Genomic DNA, 12,381 nt, shown 5'->3' with positions numbered 1-12,381 from the left:
CTCCTAGAAGGGGGCAGCTGCTTGCAAACTACAGTCTTTGGGACAGTTGGTGCTGATGACTCTCAATCTGAACACAACTCGGCAAGAGCAGTTTGGGCTGGGGAGGGAGAGCAGATGTGGGCTGGGCTGACCAATAGCCTTACGCATGATCTGGGATTCATCCTTGCAATAAAGAATGAAATATGTAGACTGAATGAGTCACTCCAAGTGTAATCCTCATCTTGATTAATCTTGTATATTCCATTAAAATAAAGACCAAAATCCAACTGATTGTCTGGTCATCAGACTTGAGTCATAGAATCATAGAATCATTGAGGTTGGAAAAGACCTCTAAGATCATCGAGTCCAACCATCAACCCAACACCACCATGTCCACTAAACCATGTCCCTAAGTGCCTCATCTACTCGTCTTTTAAATACCTCCAGGGATGGGGACTCAACCACTTCCCTGGGCAGCCTGTTCCAATGTTTAACCACTCTTTCAGTAAAGACATTTTTCCTTACATCCAATCTAAACCTCCCCTGCCGCAACTTGAGGCCATTTCCTCTTGTCCTATCGCTTGTTACTTGGGAGAAAAGACCAACACCCACCTCACTACAACCTCCTTTCAGGGAGTTGTAGAGAGCGATGAGGTCTCCCCTCAGCCTCCTTTTCTCCAGGCTAAACAGTCCCAGTTCCCTCAGCCGCTCCTCATAAGACTTGTTCTCCAGACCCCTCACCAGCCTCGTTGCCCTTCTCTGGACACACTCCAGCACCTCAACATCCTTCTTGTAGTGAGGGGCCCAAAACTGAACACAGTATTCGAGGTGCGGCCTCACCAGGGCCGAGTACAGGGACACGATCACTTCCCTACTCCTGCTGGCCACACTATTTCTGATACAGGCCAGGATGCCATTGGCCTTCTTGGCCGCCTGGGCACACTGCTGGCTCATGTTCAGCCGGCTGTCGACCAACACCCCCAGGTCCTTCTCTGCTGGGCAGCTTTCCAGCCACTCTTCCCCAAGCCTGTACCGCTGCATGGGGTTGTTGTGGCCGAAGTGCAGGACCCGGCACTTGGCCTTGTTGAACCTCATACAGTTGGCCTTGGCCCATCGATCCAGCCTGTCCAGGTCCCTCTGCAGAGCCTTCCTACCCTCGAGCAGATCAACACTCCCGCCCAACTTGGTGTCGTCTGCAAACTGACTGAGGGTGCACTCAATCCCCTCATCCAGATCATCGATAAAGATATTAAACAAGACCGGCCCCAGTACTGAGCCCTGGGGAACACCGCTTGTGACCGGCTGCCAACTGGATGTAACTCCATTCACCACAACTCTCTGGGCCCGGCCTTCTTCTTCTTCTCTCTGGGCCCAGTCTTCTCACTGGCCTCTACAAAAGCATATTCAAGTTGGCTCTTGAAATAAGGCTAAGCAAAGATGGTTACTGCAAGATAGTAAAGCTCATCTAAAAAGTCTCATAGTTTTGGGGGTTGGGGTTTTGTGTTTGGTTTGGGGTTTTTTAGTTCCCAAGTGTGAGTCTTGCTTGTATACTTGAACCTTGACAAGTAAGCTACTCTTAAGTAGATGTGTGGTCAGATGTTAAGTGTTGTTTTAATGATGTGATATTTAGTGGGCAAATGTTTCCGGCTTTACCCCCTTTTACTGCCTGTTGGGGGTAAAGTAGGAAGTAGTGGCAGCCTGAGGAACTATTAGACTGTAGTAAATAGTATTTTGTAGTATGATTATATTTCTTACAGACAGGCAACACAAGGATACTCTGACAAAAGGAAAATGGAGCTTTCTCTCACTTTCATTTCCACTGGTTGTAATTAATTTCTTTAGTAGCTTGGACAAAGGATGTTGTAGTCTTGTTCTAGCATAACAATAGCACTAGCAAGGATGGCTACAATAGAATGATTACTCCATCCCTTTATCTTCTTTCCTGTTCGTGCAGCCTACACTGGTGGGACTTCATAGGGAAGAGGTATGTTGAGAAATGCAGATTCTGGTAAAAAAGTCAGCTTCACACTGTTACTTTTTGAGTATGTAGAAGTCATAACATACTAACTGAGCTACACTGACTTTCAGTCTCCCTTTTGGGAAGGCTTAATGTGAAAGCAAAAACAGGTCTGGGTTATTAGGATTTATTGCTGTAGAAGGCTTTGGAGACTTAATCCAGGGGATACTTTTTGACTGTAATTTCACGATGAACCAAAACTGATGGTAGCATCTAAATAATCTTGTTCTTCCAAACTTGTTTGTAGGTGGTACTCTGTGCTGGCAATGGTGTCTTTACAGCTAGGCGGCGAGTTGAATCAGGGCCTCCAGAACACAGACATTGACAAGACAGAATAGGAATGGCACTACCTGTAATATTGCTGATATTGAATATTCTTATTTAATTGTTTGGGGGTTCTCTAATGGCTTGGAAAGGGTCAACTCATTTGAGCTTGCGCTCTTATTACTCTTATATGACTTCTGAAAAATTGTCATGTTAAATCAGTGGAAGTCTTACTATTGCTTTCAAAGAATAAGGATTTCTGTCCCAGTGTGTAGCAGATATTTCATTCACATGTACTATCTGCAGAGCAGTATTTTATATGGAAAATATTTTTGTAGCAGAGCTATCAATTTGGAACAAGCAAATCCTTCTCTCTGGCCACTGTAGTATTGGGAAAGCATATTTCAAACACTTGAGGATGAAAATATCTGTAAAATATCTAGTAAATTATCATTACTAGCTCAAAATCAAAACATTAAAGTATTACTAATTGGGGGGGGGAGGAAAAAAAAGCTCTGATAGGAATTTTGACTATAGTACTTAATCTCAGAACTCAAATTTAGATTTCAAATGTTGATGTTGCATTTTACACAGTTACATCTCCAACCAATGTATTGCTAGTAATTTATCCTGCTGCCCCAAACATGAATTCAGTAATGCAATGTTCTTCTTTAAAGAGCAAGAAGTCAAAGAGACTGCAGATACAGTGACCCTCTCTTCCTGATCTCATTCCACTTTCTTTTTAAAAACAATAGACTAGTTATTAGATACATGAGACCGCTTTCTCCTCATTTCCTTTTCCAACAGGCTTTTTGCAGTTTGAAGGCCTAACTATATTTTCACTTCTAATACATGAAAAACCTACATATGCAAAGGGAGTTTTAAGGAACAAAACTGAAATAACATGAAATTCTAGATGACTAAGATTGGCTTTCTGATTATCAGTAACAAACAAACCCCAAAAAAAATCTGTAAGCAAGCGGGAAGTCTTCCTTTTCTATGAAGAACTTGAGGCCTCATGTACATAAGTGAAATGTTCTTGAGAAACTCAAAATTGGGAACCTCCATTGCTATGTAATGTCTATTTTTTCCACGTAATACCTGTTGAAAAATACAATGGTTCTCTGAAGGAATTTGAATAAGGAAAGGGTCATGTTCTGTGTTAGCTGGAATGAGAGTTTGCCCTGTGCATGAAGCAGCTTGTCTGCAGACTCAGAAACAGGAGGATGACAAGGGAACAAAAGCAGTCATAGCTAATAATTTTGGGGGAGGAGGAGGAGGGTAGTATGTGGATATCACCCTGTGAGATGCTTGTTTGTACACGGCCTTGAAAGGTAAAGGAGAAAATCTGGTAAGGAGGAAGAGAAACTGGAAATGAAAACTTTAATTGCCTACTCGGGGATAAAATCTTAAACTTTTCAGTCCTGCATCCTTAACTAAATCTATGGCTGTAGAAGGACAGAACTAATGGTACAAAGTGGTGTACAAACTGATAACAGCCCGGGGCATGCTCTGCTATCGGCTGGAACTGAGGTGATTAGAGAGATGTGTACGCCACTTGGGGCATGAGTCTACTGTAGGAGTCAAGGGGAATTGACTAAAGGTGTGATGCTGACGTATAATAAAAAATGTTAAACCTCGTGTGGATGCTCTCATTCAAAGGCAAGGTAGCTCTTTTTGCCGGAGCCTAGTTCTCCAAAAGATTAAAGACTGTTTTACATCTGACTGAGAGGGCTTAAGTGGTCTTAAATCTAAGCGACTGCAAGCAGACAAGCTTCTAGTTCTGAGTAACTAACCCTGGCCCTAGGCCAATCATCCTCCAAATGTATCTAACTGTAGGGTGAAGAAACTGTTTCGGCTTTCAGTGGAGCAAAAAAAGTCACAAATAACAATTCTCAGAAGTTCTGACTGCGGCTAGTGTAATAACTTGCCAGGCAGAGCTAAATTAAATGTGCGTCTCAGCCCTAAAATACCGTTCTTCATATGCTCAAGTGATCACTGGCATAACGACAGTATTGTATGAAGAGTTAAATAGACAAGCTCTAAACAGCTACGGGAATTGTTATAATGACATCAGTGTAGAAGGAGCTTATTGCTAGAGTTGAATAGTGGGGCTTGCTTCCTGGGCACTAACCTTTCTCCCTATTAATTCTTTGACATGGAAGGAATTAATAAGATTCCCACAGAATAGCTTCTTTATATGGCTTTAGGAACTTAATTAGAATAAAAGAAACAGTATTATCCCTAAAGCTACTTTGTTGCTGTTGGCTTTACAATAGAACTTCTGCCTAAAATGTCCCCATCTCCTGATTCACTTCCTGCTATAAACTTAGCAAAACAATAGACATTTCACAGAAGATATATAGTCCTGCATTTCAGCAGCAGAACATGTCAGGCAGAGCTCATTTATCTGTAGTAAAGGAAGGGCTTTACTCTGTCATTATAAACTAGTGCTGTTTCTGAAGTAGTTACTGTTCAGTTTACTTAGGTGGAAAAAACAGAAAGCAACTTACATTTTGTGCCTGCTTTATTAAAACAGCTCGCTCAAGCCTTCAGTTCAGTGGGAATGACTGGTGCGTAGGTACCAAAACATAACACTGGTGTCCATAGCTAGTTATGCTAACCTGTAGGGTTTCTTAACAAACAAAAACTTTATTCTCTGCAGAAAATAAATTAAATGTGTATAGCTGGGAAAAGCTGACTTTAGCCACAATTTTGTTAAAAATTCGATTATTAAGAGGAAATAGGAACATAAATTAGTATCTTGGAAAAACTGGTTGTTTTTACTGAATAGTAGGAAGTTGTTTGTGCTAGACTGTATTCTTTTTCCACTTTTTTTTTAAGTTGCCATCAAAGCTTAGGCAAGCTTAAGGAAACTCTCCATACTCAAAGCAGTCCACAGCCAGAACTTTTCCAATTGTTATGACAGTGATAACATACAACATGTTATCTTTACCATTGACAGAGAGTCTTCTATGCCTTAATTACTCTCAAATTTTGTACCTATTAAAAGCATATCATTCACATCTTAGATAATCACAGACAATTGTTGTGAAATAGAAAAGTTTGGACAGTATGAAACACTAATTAAAAACAGTAATGTGAAAAACAAGGAGCTAATAAAGAATATTTCAGACAAGAACATGTCTTATACATGAAAACTTCTTCCCCAGTGAAAGTTGGGCAGTGAAACAGTGGAACTGATTGAGTGGAATTAAATTTAATATTCTGAAATTCTGTGTCATTGGTTGGCATATATAATCATGAATGGCATCATATTTGCAATCAAAATATGGTTCGGGATTTAAATTCAGATTTAAAGTGTAAATAAATAAATATATATAACACCTGAGCTTTCTTAGCTAGAGAGAAGTGTTCTGAAGTGAATGCTGAAATGTTATTGCAAGAGTCAAGAAACACCAATAAAATTTGCACTGAGTGAAGCCAAGAGACAGAATTTCTTTGCAGAGAAAGTATTAGTGCTTAAAAGGACACATGGAATTTCTGAGGACCACAGAAGACACAAGAAGCATATTTAAAAATAGATTGTGTTAAAAGTAAAAATAACCGTGGGATACTTATCTAAAATGAGAGACGAATTATTATTTTTTTCTTTCTTTTTCAGAAACTTCCTGTCCTGTTCCTAACAGTCTAAATGAAATGCTTACCAGCGGGGCTGCACAGACTGTTAGCCTTTCTTCTAAGAAAAAAGATTGAGATAATCTTTCCCAGGATGTCACATTCTGAATATAACTGAAAATGTTCAGAGAATAACTGAATTTTAATATTTAGGAAAAAAATATCAAAATACTAAAACCAAAATGATTAATATGTTAAAGTGTGATTCACTATATCAGTAAATTATTTATGGCATCATAATAGTGTCATCATGCTGGGAGGTTGCATGACTGATGATAGATATAATTAGACCACTAATCTCTTTTAATTCACTACAAGAAAAGCTTATTGTCTGAATATGCATGAAGATAATTTACATTTTATAAATTGAAAAAAGTAGTACTTTATTAACCACTGAGGTATATTTCCCCAAGTATTTTTTCAAGTGTATATATGTATTTATTCAGTGCATGTGGCCTCAAGCCTGTATATATTTATACATACATTAAACTGTGGTACTATAAGTAATGAAGCCAAATTACTACACCAGCATGTGTATTAACCCCAACGCAGACAAATTCTGCTTTTGCATATAGAGGTAATTCACAGGAAGATCAATACTGTTGATCCAAAAAGTAGACTAAGACAACTCTAATAATGTTGCTTCCAACTTGTCTCAAATGGTACACTAGGAAAAGGGGCAAAAACTTCACAATTAAAAATGTATTTTTAAAATTCTGATTGCTGTTATTGTCTTACTGGCTTCCAAAGGTATCTAAGCATTTTTCATCTAAATGTAAAGAGCATAGGAAACATCTTGCAACCAGCAGAAAATATTCAGCAGCTTGAAAATACTATTCCCTAAAGTGGTGCCTCGAGAAACCTCCAAATATTAAAATAAAATGTTCATATAAATTGTCTTTTGGTGAACTTTCTTTTTTCCAATTAATAGTCCTGCCTTTACCTTTTTATCTTTAAAATTATAATTTCATAGCATTTATAAAGATGTTAATACATTTATAAAGATGTTTAAGTGGAAAGTTGAAAAACACACCTGTTATATCTCAAGTTGTGTTAAAATCTGAATCCAGTTGTCAGTACAAAAATGTTGTGTAAATTACTCATTTCTGATCACCCTCCATTCCCTTGGAGGGCAGAACTGGTTCAAGTTCCATATGAAGAGGACTCCCAAAACAACACCACTGCCTTTGCACTGTGACACGAGGCCTAAATTTACTGTGCCTATATGTGTATATATATTTTTCAAAAAATATGTAGTATAGTAAATATATATGTAAATATAGTAAACATATGTAGTAATATAAACATATATGTTTTATAGTAATAAAATATATACTATATATATACACATTATAATGTACCATATCTAACAATAAGTAATATATATAATATATACATAAAACGTATAAGCAGTACAGAGGCCTAGCAAAGTCCATGTATGGGAATAGCTGATTTGAAGAAAAAGGCACTATTTTCTTTGTTGTTAAAAGACTGTCTGATAGTTTTTGCAACCAGACTCTGGGCCTGAATATACATCTCTTGCTCCATTTACAGTCATTGCCCCCATACGTGCCTAATATGTGAGCCCTGATTTTCACAGGTGGTAGCGTATATGTGATTTGCACAGGTTTTCTGCACAGTCAAGTGATTTTTGGGGCACAAGGTGGTATTGAATCAACTCTGTGTGGAATAGTTGGGGTTTTTTTTGTGTCAGTCCACCACCGGCTGCAGGTTGAACTTCTGTCCTCTGCCGAAACCCTTTCATCACGGTATGAACTTAGTTCTACCAGGGAGCAGTATGATTTACACTGAATTCCTATTCTGTTTCTTCAATCTTTGAACATGTTTGAGCATTATTTGATCATACAAAGAGATGAATGACTGTTTTGATGTTGAGGTTGAAGAAAGTCTAAGTGTTCTGGCAGGGAGGATTTCCAGCTTTGACAACGCTCTAGGCAAAACGGAAGCTTGATTCGTGTCCATACAGAAAGAGCTGTATTTACGATTATATGTATCACTTGTAATCTCCTGTAAAAAGAGCTGGTTTATGCAAAGCTTGATCTCATATTTAATGAGAGAGACTGTGTGGAAAACTAAAGCGCATCCGTGATCAGAAGTGAGAGAAGAAACAGCAATAAATTTCAAGATTCCTCCTCTCAAATGTGAACTTTTAACTTTCAACACAGGAGAGAGATGAAAAAGAGATTAGGGAGTGGGGAAATAATGTTAAAACTTAGAAAGCTTACCAACCTGACCGAATTTCACAGTAATGTTAACCGCAGTTAATTCAAATCAATTTTTTAAGGACATTTCTTCAGAAGGTAAAATTTACCCCAGTGCTACGGTCTCGCAGTCCTACTGAGCTAATCTAAATTCCCAGTGAACTTAAAACTCCTTAAGTTAATGAGTCACGCACTTAGTGAAGGAGTACAGGAAGACTTGGCATCTATGCTGGTTATACGCAGACTTGCATAAGAAACATGGCCAAGAGGAAAGTCCTCTTAGGACTGTTTTGCAGCCCTACCCAATGATCCAGAGCTCTCGCTGTCCTCAAACCAGGCCGTCCTCCGGGAGAATGCTGGAGGCAGATCAGCAATGAGAAGGGCAGATGGAAGGGAAATGCTGAAATTGGTGGAGGAGAAGGCAAAGGCTGAAGGGACGGAATAAGGTTACCGTGATGGCTGCTGCTTGGAACTTGAAATACTCCTCTGTCTAAAGCAAATAAGTCTGAAAGATAGGCAAGGGCTGGAATAACAGTTCTGCCTGCGATACTATTCAAGTACCGCGTACCGCCGCGCACAGAGGTTTAACCAAAACCTGCGATGTTATTTTAAAGGTGGCTCTGTCCTTGAGCCGCCTCTGTCTCAAATGCAGCTGACAGACAAGCCCCCGAAGTCCTGCGCTGTCTCGCCCGGCAAGACGCGGCTCCAGCTGACAGACGGGGCCAGAAGAGAAGTGTAACAAATGCAGCACCATCGTTGCCGCATTGTGGTGTTAGAGGGCACTGCGTTACACGGAGGGACTGCCGCGGGATCAGAAGGGGAATTAAAGCCTTCGCCACTTTCGGGCGTTAAAAAGTCCCTCTCAAATTCCGCGTCGGGAAACAAAATCTGCTCGTTCAAGGTCCCCCGCAGCGGAAACGGGACATAAGCGCGGTTTTTCTATTCGCGTCGCGCCCTGCCACGTTCTGCAGCGTTACTGTCAGCGGTTTCCGACCACGTATGTACCTATCCGTACGTACACAGCGGCTGCCCGCTCGGCGAGCCGGTCGGGGCGGGCAGGCTGCCCGGCAGGCGCGGGGTGGCAGCCGCTGGCACCGCCGGGCGCAGACGCGTACCCCGCCGCGCCGCAGCGGCCAGAGCCCCCTCATGAGGTGCCCCCCGAGCCGGGGGCTCGGCCCGCAGGACGGGCGCGGGGGCGGGCCGCGGGCCACCCCGAGGCGCGCTCGGCGCTGGTAGCCTCCGACAGCCGTTGGGCACCGCGCGCCGGCCGCGCGCACATACCCCCGCCGCCCGCCAGCTACCTTTGCTCCCACCGCCCCTTCCAGCCCTCGACTAGGAAGCAGCGTTAACTGGCAGTCGCGGAGAGCCAATGGGCGGTGGCGGGGCGGGAGCCTGCGCTTCGCCCTCGCCCAGTCGGGAGGCGGCTGGGCGTCCGCCAATGGGAGAGGCGGGCGGACGCAGGCGGGCGCGGGGGGCGGCAGTCGGTGCGGCGGCGCGGCGGGGAGCGGAGCGCTGGGGTTTCTGTCGCGTTCCTCCGCGCTCTCTCGCCGTCTCGTCAGCCCCTCCTTCTTCGCTGCCGGCGGGCACAGGAGACGGGCACTTCCCGGCACTTCAGGTGAGGGCGGCGCCGTCGTCTTGGGCCCTACCCTCAGGTAGAGGCTTGAGGCGGAGGCCGGGGTTTAGATCCCCGTCGGAGCCTTTTTTGGGGCGGGGGGGCGCGGAATGGCGAGCGGCGGGGTCCCACCGGCGAGCGCGGGGAGAGCGGTTGGTTCAGCCGTCGCGGCTGGGCCGGCGGCGGCGGCGGCGCTGCCCGTGCCCCGTGGCGGGGTCGGGCCGCGCGGGGCGGGGCGGGGCGGGTGGCGTGCCGCGAAGGCCCGTTTGGGTGCCGGCGGGGGCTCGGCGTCCCTGCGGCGAGCGGACGGGAGTGACAGCGCCGAGGCGCGGCGGCGGCGCGGAGGGGCAGCGGGCGCGCGGGGAGCGCGCGCCTTGGGGAGGGAGCCGGGGGGCGGGGAGGGGGGTGCAGGCCCGCGAGCCCCGCGGTGGTGTCGGGGCTTCCTCTCCGGCGGGCGCGGGGAAGGTGAAGCTCTCCTTGCACGGCGCCTGGCGGGGAAGGGCAGGGCTGGGGCTTGCGAGGGATGACGACACTGGCTGCGGGGAGGCTCGGTTCCTGTAGGAGGGAAGAGCTCGCTGCTCGGGGAAGTTTAGTGACCCACTCGGTGGTGGTGACGGCTTTGGTTTTGGGAGGGGAGGAAAAGAGGGCGAGGAGGGAGACCTAGAATTGAGGGATTGGGTTTTTCCTCCCGGCTTTGAAATCCCGGCGTCCTGGATGACGGCAGGTAACGATGCTGATTTGGTGGGAGGAGGTGTTTCTACGCGGGAGAGTGAGGTTTTAAGCGGCTCACAGCCTCCTGAGTACCGATAATGACCTAGCTAAGTCAGGCTTCCTGGTCTTGCCATTGCCGCCTTCTCTCTTGACTTTCCCTTTTTTGGCGTGCGGAAAGAATCTCCTCATCTCCCAAAGTGAAACGTCTGTGTGAGAGACAGAAGTCTCTTTATGTGCATCGAGGCTACCTGGCTAGAGAAAGCCTGGGTATCTACAGTGTCTCCCTGGCTTGCTGTATCCATCTTTCCTAGCTGCTTGGCTGCCTGTGGTTGGAGTGACTCAGAAGCTGGTAGACTCAGTCCTCTGAGGCTTCATCCTTTTGCCCTAGCGGTAAGGGAAGCCAGAAAGGTGCGAGTGAGATGTGCTGTCCTTCGTAAACCGAATGTTTGAAAACTAAATGTAATCTCCCAGTTTTAAATGTTCAGTTTTCTTGGTAGCCATTCTTGATTAAAACTGTAGCTTAGTTAGGATAATTTAAAACAAGTACACCACTGCTCACGTTTCCTGTACCTGTTTCAGTAAGTTTGATCATTTGTACGTGACCCAGACTGGGGTAAAAAATGAGCCTTACGATGTGCTAGACGCTTTTGTTTTCTTCTGTTGCACTCCACGACCTCACAACAGACTGCTTGAAAGGTTGCTATAAGACTGTTTTCTCTTGCTACAGGGGGGATTTTTTCCCTTCTGCTAATTTGGATTTAATTGCAGAGTTTGTTCAGCCCTTCTCTAAAGACAGAACCTTTTCACTACTTTGAAAAGGTAAAAACATTAACAGTGCATTATTATAATAGTCGTAGTGAAGACCGCATTATGTAAGGATCTGAGTTTTCATTCTGGTTTTAGTGCAACAAAAAGATTCTCATGTCTGTGATGAGACTAATATAAAAACATTGCTTCATTGCTTTCTTGTGTTTCTGCTTAAAGGTGAGAGGTAACTGAAACAGTTTGCCGACTGTATTTCAGATGGGCAAAACTTCTTAATTGTGTTTTTAACTATTAAGGTTATTAGCACCAAGGGCTAATGCGCTTGCTGTTTCATACCTGTACCTGCCTGAAATGATATTTTGTCAAACTTGCAATTTGCCTTCAAAGATAGTAGAGTTACATTCTGCCAATTATGACTGAATCAGCTTAAACAGTGTTAGCGCACGGGGCATGTCTAATTAGCACAATGCAGCATCATTTTAGAGATCTCTGGTCATACTATACCACAGCTTAGGTATGGTAAGCAGGAGAGGAGTGCAGGTGCTACCTCGTCCTCTGTAGTGTTAACCTTGGCATGGCTGTTCAGTGTTCAAGTGCTCCAAACTCCCCGTGGTGCATAGTTTACAGTTCTGGAGTCAGTTTCTTTGGCTCGGGGTCTGTGTGTTGTGCGGTGCCATACTAGAATAAACATTAAAAACTGCCCTGGGGGTTAAACTGCATGCCACACATCAAGCAACAATATCAGCGTTAAAAGGAAGATACGTAGCACAATTGTAGTTAGCAATGAAATAGTTGCTATTATTTGGAATTTTTTTTTGAATTATTTTTTGAATTTTTTTTTACTCGATGTTTTTTCTCTCATTTTGAAGAGGGTGTGCTGCAAGTGGTTAGTAGTTAATATCGAGCTGGCAAATTAGATGGCATTTATGATTGCTGGGCTTGATGTTAGTTGTATGCGTCTTTGTGGACGGTCTTAAGTGTTCTTTAACTTTTTTTTTTAAACTGTCACAGGTTTATGAGAGAGTTTCTATATTCCGCAAGTCATCTCTGTAACAAAAACTTTGTTATACTTTGTAGTGTATATTTAATTGTATTTTTCTAATTTTTCTTTTTCATTCCTTTAGTATTTGAAATACCATTATAGTAACATGGCTTTGTGACTGTGCAGTGAT

At 43.7% G+C, this 12,381-nt stretch overlaps 1 protein-coding gene across 3 annotated transcripts in view; it reads left to right on the top strand.

The window, feature by feature from the left end:
• The first annotated feature begins 9,603 nt into the window (after positions 1 to 9,603).
• Positions 9,604 to 12,381, top strand: part of PACSIN2 (protein kinase C and casein kinase substrate in neurons 2) — a 65,199-nt gene continuing 62,421 nt past the window's right edge. For all 3 annotated transcript variants that reach the window (XM_076343744.1, XM_076343738.1, XM_076343728.1), the window contains exon 1: positions 9,604 to 9,736. The gene's annotated coding sequence lies outside the window, so the exon portion shown is untranslated. The remainder of the gene's footprint in view (positions 9,737 to 12,381) is intronic.

Source organism: Aptenodytes patagonicus, chromosome 1, assembly GCF_965638725.1.
Source record: "Aptenodytes patagonicus chromosome 1, bAptPat1.pri.cur, whole genome shotgun sequence".
In the NCBI taxonomy this organism is placed as follows: domain Eukaryota; kingdom Metazoa; phylum Chordata; class Aves; order Sphenisciformes; family Spheniscidae; genus Aptenodytes; species Aptenodytes patagonicus.
Note: the sequence above shows the minus strand (reverse complement) of the source record. Positions and strands in the feature narration are given on the sequence as shown.